The sequence below is a fragment of the Lissotriton helveticus genome, chromosome 1_1 (genome assembly GCF_964261635.1).
Source record: "Lissotriton helveticus chromosome 1_1, aLisHel1.1, whole genome shotgun sequence".
Lineage (NCBI taxonomy): Eukaryota > Metazoa > Chordata > Amphibia > Caudata > Salamandridae > Lissotriton > Lissotriton helveticus.
The window spans coordinates 1,754,136,040-1,754,152,878 of record NC_136057.1 but is presented as its reverse complement, the minus strand read 5'-3'; positions in this window follow the sequence as shown (position 1 = coordinate 1,754,152,878).

The following is a 16,839-nucleotide window of genomic DNA, read 5'->3' as shown; positions in this document are numbered from 1 at the left end:
TAGTCTAGAAATGCCACTTTTAGAAGTTGGCATATTTGTGTAATTTGTGTCTGGCGTGTGATTGGCTGAGGCTGGCTGGTGAGCCTGGCTCCAAGAGTCTGGGAGAGTCTGCCCCGGTGGTGAATGGAGTGTTTAGCATGCTGATGTGAGGGGAGGAGTGAGCCTGGGCCTGCTTGTGGGTTGACTGTCTGGTCTGAGGGTCCTGAGTGAGGCTGGGTTTTCCCCACTCAATGCTGGCTCCGCCCCTGGGGTGCGTCTGATGTCCCTAGCCTGGTCAGTGAAATGAATTCCCTATAACCAGTTCTAGCTGGTTCTCACACTGCCTGCACCCTGCTAGACAAAGGATTTCTCTGTATAAAAAGGGGCTGTGTCCCCTTACAAAATTTTCTTGTTTCTGACTTGAATCTGCCAGGGGCGTGCTGCTGCTTGGGCCCAGGGGAATCCCTAGGCCCTGCCCAGCCCCTGGACACCTGATGGACTGCTGCAGGTCAAGAGGGACTTTGTTGCTGGACTTTTTGTGTCTTTAGCGCTGTGAGCGCTTTATTCTCACAGTTAAGCGCTGGGAGCGTTTTATTCCTGCTCTCAGCACCTGGGAGCGCGTTATGGTTACTTCTGGACCTTGGTCGGTCCTATGGCGCTGGGGAGCGCTTCGTTGGTGGCCCGATCGAGTGCCCACCTCGATTTATTATTTTTAAAGAAGCCGGTGCCCACCCGGTATTTGCCTCCAATTCACCGCCTTTGCCCGGGACGAAGGAGAAACCGAAGGAGCAGAGCCCTGATTGGCTCAGAGCGACGAGCCCCCTTAGTAAATTCCGCGCTGTGATTGACGGGCCGCGGGGGGCTCGCCCTGGAAGGCCGCGCTGTGAGTGGTGCAGCGCTGGAGGCTGCCCCGACGAGCCGCGCTGGGATTGGCCAGCGCCCGGGGAAGAGGAGGAAGCGGTCCGGCGGAAGGGAGCCCCGAGATGGACGAGCGGGAGGTCGGGAGTCCACCCCGCCTCCCGGAGCATGGCTGGGACGATGAGGAGCAGTGCCAGAGCAGAGTCCCCGAACCGCCCGGTGAGTAAGGAGGGCTGGAGGGGGCTCCACGAGTGCCGCAGTCTAGCCGGTCCCAACCCGGCTCCAGTTCTGAGCGGGCCGGCCGTTGCGGGCCGCTCCAGCAGAGGGGCCATTGTTTGCAGAGTCCCCAGTGGGGGACTCAAACGATCGGGAGAATTTGTGTCTAGAGCCCCGAGTGGCTCCCGGATGGCAGCGGGCCGCTCCAACGGTATGTAGAGCCGAGGGATCTGGGGGCCATTATCTCTTGAGTCCCCTGAGCAGGACTCCAACGGTGGGCCATTTTGTGTTTAGAGCCACGGAGGCTCTAGGGGGCACATTGATGATTTGGAGCCCAGAGGGGCTCACGGCGCAACAGTGGTTTTACGAGCCCAAGAGGCTCAAGGCGCCCTTGGTGTTCCCGGGTCCCCCGTGAGGGACCCCACCGCCCGGTGAGGCTACATTGTTGTTCAGAGCCCTGAGAGGCTCCCTGCCCACATAATTGTTTTTAGAGTCCCCCCGAGGGACTTGGGGCATATTTGTTTTAGAGCCTGTGTGGCTCCAACGTTCTGCGCAGTGTTGCCCAGAGCCTGTGTGGCTCCAACAGTTGGCGCAGTTCTGTCTAGGGTCAGTGAGGACCCTGTCGCAGTTTTTGATTCCCAGCTGCCCAGCAATTGTTGGGCAGCTGCACCGTTTAGGTCTTGTGATGTCCTCAGGGGCCCAGCAAGTAGTGGGTACCTGCAACGTTTAGGTTTGCGCCGGTGGCGCACCCCTGACTGGCGCTGCATTGGCAGCGCGCCCTGACATTCTGGACACAGGGCTCTTTAGTCCCTTTATTAGATGGGGGCTGGTATGTGATTTTATTTAGGCGCAATGTGATTATCTATGTGATGGTAATTGCCTAATGTGAGTTTTGCGCAATGTGATGTGGTGCTAGGAAATGTAATGCATTTAATATGATTACGCACCTTGATCTTACACCTCTGAATGTTCTTAAGCATCATGTGTTTTTGCGCTATTGAGTTGTGTTCTGGCACCTCTGAATGTTTTATGCATCATGTGCCTTCCTTGATATTACACCGCTGAATGTATGCTGATGCATCATGTGTTTTTCCTTCCCTGCACCTCTGAATGTGTTTTTGATGCATCATGTGCCTTGTTCTTACACCGCTGAATGTTGTGATGCATCATGTGTAATGTGTTCTTGCTGATACCCCTAAGTGTATTTTATTCTTAGATGGTTGTGTTTTGCCTAGTATAGTTATACTAAAGAGGTTATGTGTCCATGCGTGATCTAGGCCTATGGTTAGTATTATTGCGTAGTGTGTACTTACCTGTTACCAGTAGTTACTGGTTGTGAATTATAACTGTTATTTTGTGCTATAATTATTCTAAGTTCTAGAAGTGCTATTTCTAAGAGTGTTGATTCTGACAGTGGCCCATGTGGCCCTGTCCTGTAAATAATCCCTTATGAATATTGCCCGTGCCAGTTGGCAAAATGTAAATGTGTGATTTCTATCTAATGTGATTTTGACAATACAGAAGTTATTTTCATATAACCTTGTGTGGAGTTCCTTTTGTGGTGTGCCTAGGATGTTGTTGCTGTTGTGTGCTGGTGCAAATGCTTTACACATTGCCTCCGAGTTTAGCCTTACTGCTCGTGCCAAGCTACCAAGGGGGTGAGCAGGGGTTATCTTGGCATGTGACTCCCTTGCCCTGACTAGAATGGTGGTTTCTGCCTGGCTTTGGCGTCAGCCTTAGCCTACCAGAAATAGCCAGTTCTAACATTGTTGGTCAGCGGTGCGGATTAGGACTTGTGTTTGCGCAGTGCCACAGCGACAACTGGCTACATTACAAAACTCTGCAGTTTTCAGATAGTCACATGTTTGGGATTATTATTTGTGATTTTGTTTTTCCTCAAGAGTGTCATTTTTTTTTTTTTTTTTTATTATAAACTTTTATTGTCATTCATTCACAAATACACAGCAGTGTGCCTACAACCGTGTACGGCCAGCAGCGATACACATACATTGATAAAGTGGGCCCTTCACAAGTTATAAGCATAAAGTAAACGGATAGCCAGGGGTAGTCATCATAGATGTATTAGATGAGCGGTCTACTCACCACGGGGCTAGACACTCGAGAATCTGCATCAGGGTGGTAACTGTCAGCATAATGAGACGTGGGATATTGGAACCAATGACCGGGTCAGCCCTTCAGTAGGCAATGAGGTACAGAAAACATCCAACATATGAGCCAGTAGATTCCCTTACTGGGGGAGATATGGAGTTCACAGTGTACAGCGGAGCAGCCTGGGATCAAGGTAGGAGAACATTACAGTAGAGAAGACCCAGCATGCATGGACTCATATATCCGGCATATCTCCACACTCCTAGTGATAAAACAGTATTCTGGCCCTAAGCTTCGCATCGCAGATACCAGTAGTAGCATATATATGTAGCCCTCCTCTCCCCCCACCCCAGTATCATACATGTCATGGAAGCTTAAACCGGTTGAGCTATTGAGGGCATATCTTCGTTGGTAATGTCATTCTCCCCTTGTGTTGCAGTGGCAAGAAGATAAGTCTGCAGAGGGCCCCAGATGTCAGTCGGCCTGGAGTTAAGGGGTAACATTTCTGACAATATTCCGTACTGTTCCTGGCAATATAACATGTCGTGCAACCAATCTTTGAATTTAGGAGCTCGTCCCCGACCCCATCTACATGCCAGATGTCTCCTTGCCAGTAACAGCGCCACATTAGTGAATTTCCTAACCGCTCGTGTAATCTTCGCAGTGTATCCCAGTAGGAATACCTGTGGGTCTAGGGTCAGTGTAGTATCTGTCACGGTGGAGACACCTTCACAAACCTGCATCCAATACTCCTGTACTCGTGCACAACTCCACGCTAAGTGAAAAAAATCCGCCCCTTCCTGACCACATCTCTCGCACCTATCCGAGTCTGCCAGGCCAAATCTAACCTTCCGAACAGGCGTATAGTACAACCTGTGGAGAAACTTATAATGTAGAACCTTAAAGCGACAACTGGACATCACCGTTCCTGATAAGTCACAGCAGTATTCCCATTGCTCATCTGTGATTTCTCTACCAATATCTGTTGACCAATTCGCCCTAGCCGCACTCTCCACAACAGGTAGGTGTTCTCGCATGTATCTATATATATTAGACACTAGATGCGTTCCATCAGCACTATTCAACACAATTGTAAGTGGGGCTACACTGGGGGGTTCACGAGGGTATTCTGGCAATAAGGCTCTTAGACCTTCTCGCAGTCGTAGGTAATAAAATAATTCCAGAGGGTTGTGTGTGTTGTCCCCAAAGAAGTCCTCTCGAGACCGGAGAGTGCCCTCCCGGAAGAGATCACCCCACGTTTGGATGTTCAGTCGACGACACAGTCTCTGAAAACCCACCTCCTGGAGGAGCGCCATTCGTGGATGATAAGTTAGCGGCATCCGAGCTGTATACAGTAACGGGGTCTGTAACTTTCTCCCTATCCTATGCCATGCATCCATCGTACAGGTCACTGTATTAAGATGCATATCCAGTTCCGATGTAGGGGCATGGACTATACCAACCAGTGGAAGTGGGTGGGCTATCCAGTCTTCTGCCGCTACTTGCGGCATGAAGGCGGTCGGTTTCATCCAATAATATAGGTAGTGTGCCTGAGCACTCAGGTAATATACCTCAAAATCGGGTACGTCAAATCCTCCCGCTCGATAAGGCTGTGTCATGACTGCCTAACGAAGTCGTGCTTGCTTGCCCCCCCCATACCAGACGTATACGTTCAGAGCGCAGCGTTTTAAAGAAGAAGGCGCCTGGGTGGTAAGGGATATTAAGGAACAGATAGAGGAAACGTGGTAAGATCACCATTTTTATGAGGGAAATTCTCGCCGCCATCGACAAGGGCAGCTTAATCCATCGAGTCACTGAGTCTGTTAATTTAGTAATAGCCACTCCATAGTTTGATCGCAACGTCTCCTCCTTGTCTCTCGATATTTGTATCCCAAGGTATCGCAGTTCAGAGGTGCACCACTCAAGCGGGTATTCCAGAGGGAATTCCGACACAGCCGGCGTCAGAGGGAAGAGTTGGGATTTACCCCAGTTAATAGTAACGCCAGGGAGGCCTCCAAAGGCGACAAACTCCCACAGTAATGCATTCAAATTAGAGCAGGGATCTTTAACGTATAGTGTGACATCGTCCGCATATAATGAGATAGAAAGCTGACGCTGGAGGTAATTAAAAGCACCGTTTTTATGAAGCTGCCGAATTCGACAGGCCAGTGGTTCTATTGCCACAGCAAATAGTAAAGGGGAGAGGGGACACCCCTGACGGGTGCCCCTTGTTATGGCAAAAGCGTCAGAGAGGCGGCCATTCACAAGCACTCTCGCCATAGGGGCCGTGTATAACAATCGTACCCAGTTTATAAACAGCTGGGGGAACCCCATTTTCTGTAAGACCGTGAAGAGGAACCTCCACTCCACAGAATCGAAAGCTTTTGATGCGTCTAAAAAAACTGCAGCAAGGGGTATCTCAGGGTGAACTGTCTGAATCAGGGAGAAAACTGTACGGAGATTGTGTGATGTTGATCTTGTAGGGACAAATCCGGACTGGTCAGGCAGGATGAGTGTAGTCATAAGCAATGAGAGTCTCGTTGCGAGGACCTTTGCCAGAATTTTGGCATCGCAGTTCAACAGCGATAGTGGGCGATACGAGTCACAGTACTCAGCCTGTTTGCCCGGCTTGAGTAAAGACGTAATGATGACCTCTCGCATGGATCTTGGAAGCACACCGACCTCCAAGGCATCCTCAAACACTTCTCGTAAAACTGGTGCCATGATATCTATATAACACTTATAAAATTCTGCGGGAAGACCATCATGACCCGGTGCCTTCCCATTGCCCAGGGACATAATGGCATCCCGTACCTCGTCCAATTCAAGTGGCGCCCCCAGAAATTGTCTGTGTGTGTCACTTAACCAACAGAGTGCAACATCCCCTAGATAGCCATCCAGGTCAAAATCCCCAGTCACCCGTGACGTATATAGTTGTTCATAGTGTGTTTGGAGCGTGTTCAGGATCCCAACAGAATCCCTGCATGCTGCCCCCTCCGCCGTGGTCAGTTCCAAAATAGTGTTTGAGCCCCGCGCCACCCGTACTGCCATGGCAAGAGCTCTGCCCGGCCTTCCTCCCTCATTGTAAGCGCGGGCCCGCCAGTACTTCCCCTTGAATCGCACTTCCTTTTGTGCCTCCGCCTCGTACTCTGACAATTTGGCCCTGAATTCCCGTTGGACTTCCCCAGCAGCTCCCTGTACCATGCGAGTCTCTAGCTCCTTTAGGGCTTCCTCCAGCTTACCGAGTGTGCGTTGTATGTCTCTCAACACACCAGAGCTCTTAGCAATGCACAACCCCCTCACCGTAACTTTGAAAGCCTCCCAGACTGTCTCTACACTATCCACAGTGTCTTTGTTCCAGGGAAAGAACTCTTCTATATCAGTCCTAAGTTCTTCGCGGAAGACAGTATCTATCAGAACGTCGGGTTGCAAACGCCAAGGCGGGCGTGGTTTATTAAATCCAGGTATATCTAGAGTCATAAAAACAGGGCAGTGGTCAGAATGTGTTCTGGGCAAATGTTGAGAATGCAAAACATGTGGCGCCAGACTCATGGAGACAAAGATATAATCAATTCTGGCCCATGTTCCAGTATATGATGTGAAGTGTGTGCCCTCTAATAGATCAGGATGTAAGTGCCTCCAACTATCGATCAATCCCCCCTCGTCAACTATCCCACAAAGGGAAGCCCTCGCCTTGGTATGATATGTTGGGCAACCGTCAGCTCTATCTAATCTCGGGTGTAGGGCAACATTAAAGTCACCACCCCATATCAGGTACCTGGAGCCTACATCCAGTATACGTCCCCAGAGCATGGTGAAAAAGTGAGGATCGTCGATGTTAGGGGCGTAACAATTGGCAATAGTTATCGTCTCCCAACCCAACCTCCCCCACACAATCACATACCTTCCTTCCTTATCAATAAGCTGACCCTGTAATGTGAACGGGAGGGCTCGGTGTATAAGAATAGCAGTACCCCTGGCGTACGAGGAATAGTTTGAGAAAACCTTCACTCCTGCCCATCTCGCTCCAAATGTGGAATCAGTTAGCGGGGGGTTGTGAGTTTCTTGCAGCATAACCACCTGAATCTTATGCCTATCCCAATATGCCAGCAGTTGTCTACGTTTTCGTGCATCTTTCAGTCCCCGCACATTCCATGATATGAAATTACATTGATTAACAGTCCCCGCACCCGTATTGATCTGTTTCAGTTTGCAGCTGTAATGTACAATGCATCACCCACTTCGGCAGTGTAGCACAATCATCAATCCCTTTCTCATCTCTCCACTGTACCGCTGTGTCAGGCCGCTTATGTAGTTGACACTCAATCAAGTCACTTAACTCCCCCGCTTTCCCACATTCCCCACCCACCACCCACAGAGGCATCCCCAACTCGCCAGTGTCTTCATCCGCCCTCCCCCACCCCGAGTCTCTCAACAACCAAGGGTAAAAACACACCCAACAACAACAATAATCATATGGGTAATACCCGCTAGGTAGCATTCCAGGTGGCAACACATCACCCCCTCGTCTCCTCCAGTGCCCAGAGGCGGATCTCACCCAGCTAGAGGGAGAGAGGGGGGTTCCCGGCGACGAGGATCAAAATCAGCTTGTCTCGGGCCATATCTCACACTCCCCATAAAGTTAATGAGGAATAAAAGTCAATGATCACAGCCATCGCCTTTAAGCAGTCTACTTCTCAGCGTACACAGATAGGAGCCAGATTGATGCCTAGAGTGCAAGAACCATAAGTTCACTGTTCCTCATCCTCCATCTGGCCATTCCCACGATCAGGCTCATCCATCTCATCTCTATTCTGGCGCGTTGTACGCTTAAAATGTTTGATAAACTCATCAACTTGCTGCGGTTTCGTAAAGAACTGTTGGCGCCCCTGATAAGTGACCCGCAGTCTAGCCGGATAGAGCAATGCGTAGTCCACTTGAAGAGCACGCAGCTTCGCCTTAACATCCAAGAACTTGCGCCGCTCCTCCTGAACCATGGGCGTAAAATCAGGATATATTGTAAAATTGTTACCATCATAGCTGAGCGAATTGGAGGTTCGGGCCGCTCGTAATGCAGTGTCTCTATCCCTATAGTTCAGCAGGCGAGCTATGATAGGTCTTGGTTTCATGCCTGGCTTGGGTGCCGGCCCCAGGGATCTGTGTGCCCTCTCCACTATAAACTGGGGGGAGAATGCTTCTGAGCCCACCGCAGCCAACAGGAGTTGTTCTACATAGTCCTCCATTTTACCCACATTGGTGGATTCCGGAATCCCTACTATGCGTATGTTATTACGTCGGCTTCTCGCCTCCAAATCTTCGTTCTTTGCCGCTATTGTGCGTAGTAGGTCATCCATCCGCGTGAGTCGTGTCGTATGTTGTCTTGAGGTATCTTCAACATCCGAAACTCTTTGTTCCGCCTCCTTCAATCTCCCCTCATGAATATCCAGCTTGTGGACTACAGCATCCATCCGGGACGACATTCTGTCCACTTTGTCTGCAATGGTCGCGAATTCCTGACGCATCTCTCGGAGGATTTCCTGGACATCCGTGGAGGTAGTCGCCTGGCAGTCGGTAGGCCCATCAGTCTCCATCTGCTTCTGTTGGTCCGGACTGGTGCGTGGTGTCTTCTTCGCTGCGTCAAACGTGAGCTTAGGCTGTCGTGTATCAGGTCTGCCCATCTTCGCCCCCGATCGCCTTCAAGTGGAAACAAAGCAACAGGTGTAGCAGGCAGCAGGGCTACCGTCCGTTTGCAAGCCCGCAGGTCCGAATCAACACAGTGACTCCACCGCCCTGACAAGCGCCAGCAGGGAGCGGTTCTCGTGTGGGGTGCAATAGTGTGGTGTAGGCAGGTATCCGTCGCCTCCCCTAGTTTCAGACCGTTCTTCTGATGCAAGCCTGAGAGCCCTCCTGTGGGCGCCGCCCCGCAACCGTCACACCACGTGGTAAATGCGACCCGGTCGGTGAGGCCGCAGCTGCCCCAGGGCTAGTGCTCGGTATTCAGGTGTGCTGGGCCATCAGTAGTATGTAGCGATCCTCCCTTTCGAGTTGCATATAAGCATGGGCGGATCTAGCGGATCTCGCGTACGCGAATTTGCGGATTTACGGATTCGCAATCCGCGAAGATCCGCGAACTCTAGCGGATTTGCGGATTTTCCCGTTTTTTGTGTTGGCGCGTGTTCGCGCCGATTTTGGGACAAGTTCGCAATTGCAAACTTACTTTTCGGCTCGCAACGGCCGCGACTATGTTGTTTCTACGTCTGGTTTATCATCACAGGTTCACAGCACCCTCTGTTTCACCACTGCCACCCTCTGGGACACCCATGCCACCCTCTGGTACATCCTGACTGGCACCTATTAGGTTTATTTATCACTGTAGATTATGGTGGTTGAAAAAAGCAAGCACACCTGCCCTTCTTCAACTGCCATCAATTAATTTGTGTTTCATTAATGTGTCAGTAATTTTGAAAGTTCCAGTCTGGCTGGCACCTGCTTCCTTCCTTATCTGTAATTTGCTTTTTGTTGCAGTGAAATTTTTTTTTCACAGGACCTTTATGGTCTACTTGTAGCTATTCTATGAGCCTGCTGTTTGGGTCATAGCAGGGTCATAGAATAGTTGCAAACTCTGGAGGGGCCCATCAGGAAGCACTACCGTAAATGTTACTAATGTTAAGTTTGAACTTTTGCACCTGCTCATTGCTTTCAGTTTAGCTAAAATCGTTTTTTTCTGCAATTTCGCGCGTTTTTTGGGGCGCGAATCCGTGCGAGATCGATTTCGGAAGCCGCGAATACGTGCGAATACAAAATTGTTTTTTTTGCGACGTGTATGTTCGCGTGATCTTGCGCGTGTTCGCGAGGCGCTTCTAGCTATATGTTTGCCAAGTTACCCTATCGGTCGTACACGGGCGCGGCCATCTTGTTGGCGTGACGTAATTCCGTTTCCGCCCGCTATGTGTAATCTCGCAAAGTGTGCTGCTCGCTAGTACAATTTCGCGCGTACTCGCAAGGAAAATCTCGCGCGAACTTACCCACGCGGTCGTGAACGGGCGCGGCCATCTTGTTTCTCATTCATTGCTATGGTTCTGGGCATGCTTTCTCTATCCTCTCTCAATCTCTGCCATCCTTTGCTTGTTTGAAGTTTTTTTGATCTAATTTTACTTATTATCTATCCCTCTATTTTTCTACCTCTATATTTTTGTGTTTTCTGCAGCTTTTAGTTACTTTTAAACTACTTTTTTAAACTCTTTTCTTTTCTTCTTCACTATTCTATTTCTTCTTTATCATTTAAGTTTATTTCTGCCCAGACCATGGTAAATGGAGCCGGGAAGCACCCTGAGAAGGGGAAGGGTCCCGCACCCCGTGCCCGGCTCCCGTGCGGGCGTTTAAGGGGGGAGCAAGTGGTCCCGAGGGAGATCTTCAGCGCGGAGGAAGTGGCGGCACTGATCTTCCACGTCCAGCGCCGCCTCCCCAAGACGATCCTGGGAGGCGGCAAGATCGCGACCGGCTATGGCATCCGGGAGCGTCGCAAGCGGTGGGAGAAGGTGTGCCGGGCCATGTACAAGATCTCTGGGGTCCGGCGCACATATAACCAGGCCACCCACCGCTGGACCGATGTCATGGACCGGGAGCGGGACTTGCTGGACGCGCTCGGCGTAGAGGTCCCCGGGCTTGGTGAGTAGTAGTAGTAGTACATTTACTACTCTGTTTTATCCTGCTCTGTTATTTGCAAATCTTTGTTCTTTACCAAGAGCAATAATGCTGCCGATTACATTGAGGTAAATTATATTTCAAAATCTTCTATGCATTTCAGGTGCACTGCTCTCCTTCTCAGTAGCCTTGCTTGCTACTATGCTTCTTTGTTTTGTATGTTGTGTTCAGAAGCATTTCATTGGCCTGAGAAATTATGTATGAGTGTACTGTAAAGAAAAGAACTGCGTAATGCTAGACAGTAAGGGTCATATTTTCAATTACCGGCGCATCCCTGCAAAGTAGCAGGGATGCGGCAGTAATTGTGTGCCATGCCACCACCACCCATTGGCCCAAAACGTCACAGAAGCCTTACGCATCTGTGCCGTAAAGGCAGCGCATTGCTGGAGTTGCGTGCCAACGATGGCGCAGCTCCAGCAATGCTCTGGGGTACCCTATCTCCCCAATGCTGCATCAAGCCGTACGTCGGCTTCAAGCGCGCAGGGTTTGAGTCATGCATCATTGTCCTAAAAGTGACTGATTGACATCTTGTAGATTTCCCTCAGCCACTTTTAGGATTCGTTCCTGCGCAGGTACGCCCTCCCTTGCGCCGGAACGCCCCCTGATGGCGCAGGGCTTTACAACGTGATGCATCGCCCATATGCCCATATGTGTTTTTTTTTTAATATATACGCCGCACCAACACCATGGCGAGTCTTTTGTTCTGCCGCTGCGTCAGAAAAGGCACGCAACAATGGAGGAAAATGAGCCGCAACTTCCGCAAGGGACTTCTAAATCAGCCCCAACAGACTGAAGTCCAGTCCTTCCTTTAGACACATGGCTATAAGAAGAAATAGTGGCGGTGGTGGCGGGTGGATTGATAGTTTGAGTATTCACTGATCTGCAAGCAGGATGGACTTTGTCTGTCACGTGTTGCGCACTGCTGCCTGCAGTGCCAGGCCTAGGCAAACCTCTTTAGTAGTCTGTTTATTGAGTTACATAGGAACTTTCTAAGTCAACGTTCCGCAAATCAGGCAATACGAATAACGTAGTATACCACATGAGATAGATCCTGTGGAATAGTTGTCTATCTATTTGCTATTTTTCCAAAATATGTTGTTATTGTTCTTTTGAAATGTTTGATTTGGTTGAAAAATCTCATCCATGTTTTCTGGTTTTTCTTTCTTTCATGTTGTACATCAGCTCCCCCCAAGGGCAAGAGGACACAGGAGGAGGGTGCTGAGGATGCAGGCCAGGATCGGGCAGGCGAGGGCTCCTTTGCTGGCCCCAGTAAGTTTACATTTTAATAAACAGTACCTATTTTTTCCTAGCGTTCCTCATTCGATTTTTTCTAAATCGTCTTTGATCTTCTTGTAGACTGGATATAAATTCTTATCCTGCCTCGAATATGACTCCCTGTGGTATTACTAGACTATTCTTATTAGTCTGTCTGTGTAGCTAACTAAGATTGGACATTTGGCAATTCCATTGGACTCCCATTATATTCAGCAATACCTCTATGCACTGTCTCCTTACTGACTAGATAGTGTGGCAGAGTCATTCAGCTCCCGAAGTCACCGATTATAGATCCCCAATGATCTCTAGATTATCGTACGCAGGACAAGAGAGTAGTACGGAGTCACAGCACAGTCAAGAAGTGTCAGAGGCACTCATGCTTGCAAAAATTCCAAAACCTTTAGCTCATCCACTCTAGTCTAGAGGAACAAAAACCACAGAGTCTATTTAAGTTTAAAAGCTTTATTAAAAGTAAACACATTTATTAAAATCTACTTTGTCATAAAACTATTTAACTGTAAACGGAAAAGTGGTTAGTGCTGACGATTAATTGGACACATTTCTTGTGGTCGAGCCGAACTCTCACCTGGTTTGAACTTGATCCTGGTCGTGTTCTTAGGACTCAGGAGTCAAGCTTCTGTCTGTTAGGAGAAAAAGTGGTGCGTGTTAAAAATCAAAAGCAAGCATTCATCAGTTGTGCATAAAAGTGCAGCAAGACAACAGCCTTCCCTGGAAAATGGGACATTTTTACTATGGAGTAGACAGTCACAAATTATTACATTGTATTCTGTTTTTTTAACATTTCTCCTAGACCAAATATTATATAGTAGTGAGTGGTGTATTCTAACATTCTTAAATGTACTTTGTAGGTGTAACATCTGGTGACGGGGCCAGCGCGGAGGTGGCTGTGTTGGACCAGGACTCGGAGGCCTCTGGGGAGGAGGCGGCGGTACAAGAGCTGGCGGACATTCCTGTGGGGGATCAAACGGTGGTGGCGGAAACAGGTAAGCTATATATTCCTTACTTATTGAGATTGAAGACTGCATAGTGTGCTTTCTGCACGGGTGTATTACAATTACAAATCAACCAGGTAGTAGCCTCCTCGAAATGTACTTCGACTTAGCTGTGAAGTTTTTGGTGAGAAGAATCCCAATAAGTTCTTAGACGAACGTGATGGATGGGATGAACGAAAAGCGAAAGAAGGGTGTAAGTAAGTGGGACGCGAACTTGTATGATGGCTGGCAAAGAAGAACGATATGTGTTTGCTTGGCCCCCGAGGTGGCTGGGAAGGAAAGAAGTTGGTATGGTGCATGGCTGGGTCAATGATGAAGCAAGGATGGGTGGAAGGACAGCAGCCTGGGTGGGTGAAACAGAAACTGTATGTGTGCGTATACTTTGACTGAATGGATGCCTGGAGCATGGTATTCTCTGACTCTTAGATAGCACATGTGTATCTAGAGAGAGTAGATGGTCGCCAGGTGAAGTAAGTGTTACCTTGAAGAGCATGTACCACCGCACCCGCACGTCCGTTCCAGTGCAGGGAAGGCAAGGAAAAGAAATTGTAAATGTGTCCAATACTACCATGAATAGTAGCAGTACTTTTTATTGCGTTTGCATTCACAGCATATATCTGGTTATTACGGTGGACACTCCGTACCTCTCTTAATAACTTTAGTTTACTTGTAGTACGTCATTCATGTGTGGGTGTATCACTGTTCACTCAATATTAAGCAAAGCACCTAAAGTCATCTCATCTGTCATTAAATACGTCCCATGTGAAGTGATAGATAATCAAATTAGTTAGCTTCTTCATTTTCCTTTTCTAGTACTCATTTGCACTGTAGGGTGAAAGGTAAATTAATTAAGCAGTAGCCCTTGTAACAGAGTATTCTCAGTGCCACCCGTAATAGAAAAGTAATAGCTTCACCACCTGCATGTACTGGACCGGTACAGTAACGCAAGTCTGTCTCACTCATCATGGTGTGCAACTTTTTTTCTCGGGTGCAAGTTCACTGTGCTGTCCATGTCATTCTGCCGGCTTGCATAAGATAACGTACCCATTTCCCTAAACAAGAGAGAAGAAGAAGAATAAGACTGGTGTACTGTCATAGTCGACTGTAATGGAAGTCCATAGTGGTCGTAGAATTAGTTCATTAAACTACCACTACTGTTAGAGCAAGGATGCAGAAGTGGGAGGTTACATAGATACTGTCCTCAATAGTTATGTACTGTGCTTTCAATTTGCTACTTGTACTCTGTGACCCAACTTTCGACTCAATCACTTTGTGTTATTAATAAGGAGCATTGGTTACAGACTATGTCTTTCTTTCTTCATATAGTTGCTCCTTCCAAATCAACAACAAGGAGGGAGCAGGCTAGATTGGCCCGGCAACGGAGGCTGGAGGCCACAGTCGCCGAATATCGGCGGCTGGTGGCCCTGGAGGAGGAGGAGGACACGCAGTCGAGCGGGGCAACATCCTCGACTGTGACCACTGCATCCTCCTCCGTGACTAAGCCAGCGGGACCGAGCCGGGCTAAGAAAGACGACCGCCACCGCCAAGCAACCGAAATACCAGCTGCCCCCCACAGGAGCTGCAAGGAACGCCAACGCCGCCTACGAGTCCGCATGTCCAACCTGGAGCAGGAGGTCCTGAGGTATAAGAACTTGGTTAAGGGCCTCCGCTCCGAGCTTGCCACCCTCCGCAAGGAGTATGATGCCCATGCCGCATCATGCACCAGCACCAGCACCCTCCAGTAGTGGAGTGTCCCTTGCCCTTTTTTTATAGACTTTTGGGGGGTGGGATTTGGGAGTTGGGATCGTTTTGGGACGTTTCAGAGACAATCGTTGGGGTTAGGGTGGGTGAGGGAGATTATTTTGTTAGGGCTAAATAAATATATTTTTCAACTTTATCTGACCATACCTGTTTTTTACTGCTTTTCAGTCTGGTGGGTGGGGGGCGGGGTGTAACAGTAACTTTGTTTTCCTGAACAGTCGTAGGACTTTAGTAGTACAACCGTCAATCTCTTGTCTACTCCGAAATAATACTCCATTATACTACCTCCCACCAAACGCTTATCTTACCTGTAATTTGTGTTAGAAATTAGGGCTAGGCCCAGGGCTGGCTCCAGGTGAAATGGGGATTAACGTTGTCAATCCTGGGCGGGTGACATTTCCTCATTGCGGTGGTACTAGTGGTGTGACACAGTGGCAGTTGCATGCCTATGGAAAAAAAGAAAACGAAACCTTGTTTGTCCTCCTTACTGTAGCATTACAACGGTTACGGTACGATCGAGAAAATAGCAGGTGACAGTACACTAGAACAGTGCCATAATGTAGCCTAACAAATGGTAAAGTATTTGCTTGCAAGTATAACTAGTACTTGCGTTGAATTTATTTGACATTGGCTACTACTACTAGAAGATATAGTACTGAAGCTGAGTAAGTCTAGAAGATATCCTCGTATTCCTTCACCAGCCTGTTGCTGCTATGACCTTATCCTCCCCAGCAAGTGTGTGGAATTATTGATGTCATTTTAGTCAGACATCAAGCAAAACAACACAGCCCGGGGGAAGAGGGTTAGGGTTTGTAAAATGGATGGGAATGGGGGTTTCTTTTTGGGTAGGTTTTGTTGAGAGAAGAAAAAAAAAGCAGAGCATGGACAAACAATAATTGAAGATACAGACAATCTTTGGTTACAAACTAAAGGTAAGCACATGCAGTCACACTCATAGAATAAAAGACAACAATGGATACTGTATCTGTATTGCGTATGTTGTTGGAGTTGTCCTGTTGAATTTGGTAAGTAATAAGCATGCAGCAAACAATTCCTCTTATTGGCGGCACTCCTCCATTCCAGCTGACGCTTCGTCCATCAATGTGGTGACCACTGACAGAAGACACCCTGTCCACTGCCTGCCTGGCGGATGTTGACTGAAACCCGGCCTGTAATTATTGAACGGAAAACAGGAAGTGCTATTACAATACCACTGATAAATAAAGAAAAGGTATGTACGCTGTGTGGTGCAAAAAGTCACACTTTGATTTCCCTAATAGACAGTACAATATTTTAGAAATTGCTTGCTCTGTCTGAGTCACCTTTTTAAGGATCAATAAGTATGGCCAAAATATTATAGCGGATCTTTCCCCTCAAGGTAGGTGTACTACTGTGTTTTAGAACAAAATTTGACCTTGAAAAAAAGGCTGTTCCTTATGGATTTTGTCCAAAACACTTCTATCCGGTATTAGACCTTCCCAGGAATGCCCCAGGCAAGACCCGCCGGCGCCAACCCACCCGCAAAAAACCACCCGACAACACCCCCAAACAGCGAAAAAGCTAAATCTCATACTTACAATATCTCTCGGCCTTCGGTCCAAATGCGGCGCTGTTCAGCTAGGTCATCATCATCATCAATCATCATAACTCCTGTTTTCCACCACGGATTTCCTGAAAAGCAAATGCAATCAAGATTAGACTGTCGCAGCAGTGCTTCGACAGAGACCCCGGCCGCAACCCACCCACGAACAGCAGGAAGCCCCCCAAAACGCTACATTGAGCAAGATGTCAGAAGAAATAGCAAAAAAAAGGCTGTTCCTTATGGATTTTGTCCAAAACACTTCTATCCGGTATTAGACCTTCCCAGGAATGCCCCAGGCAAGACCCGCCAACCCACCCGCAAAAAAACAACCGACAACACCCC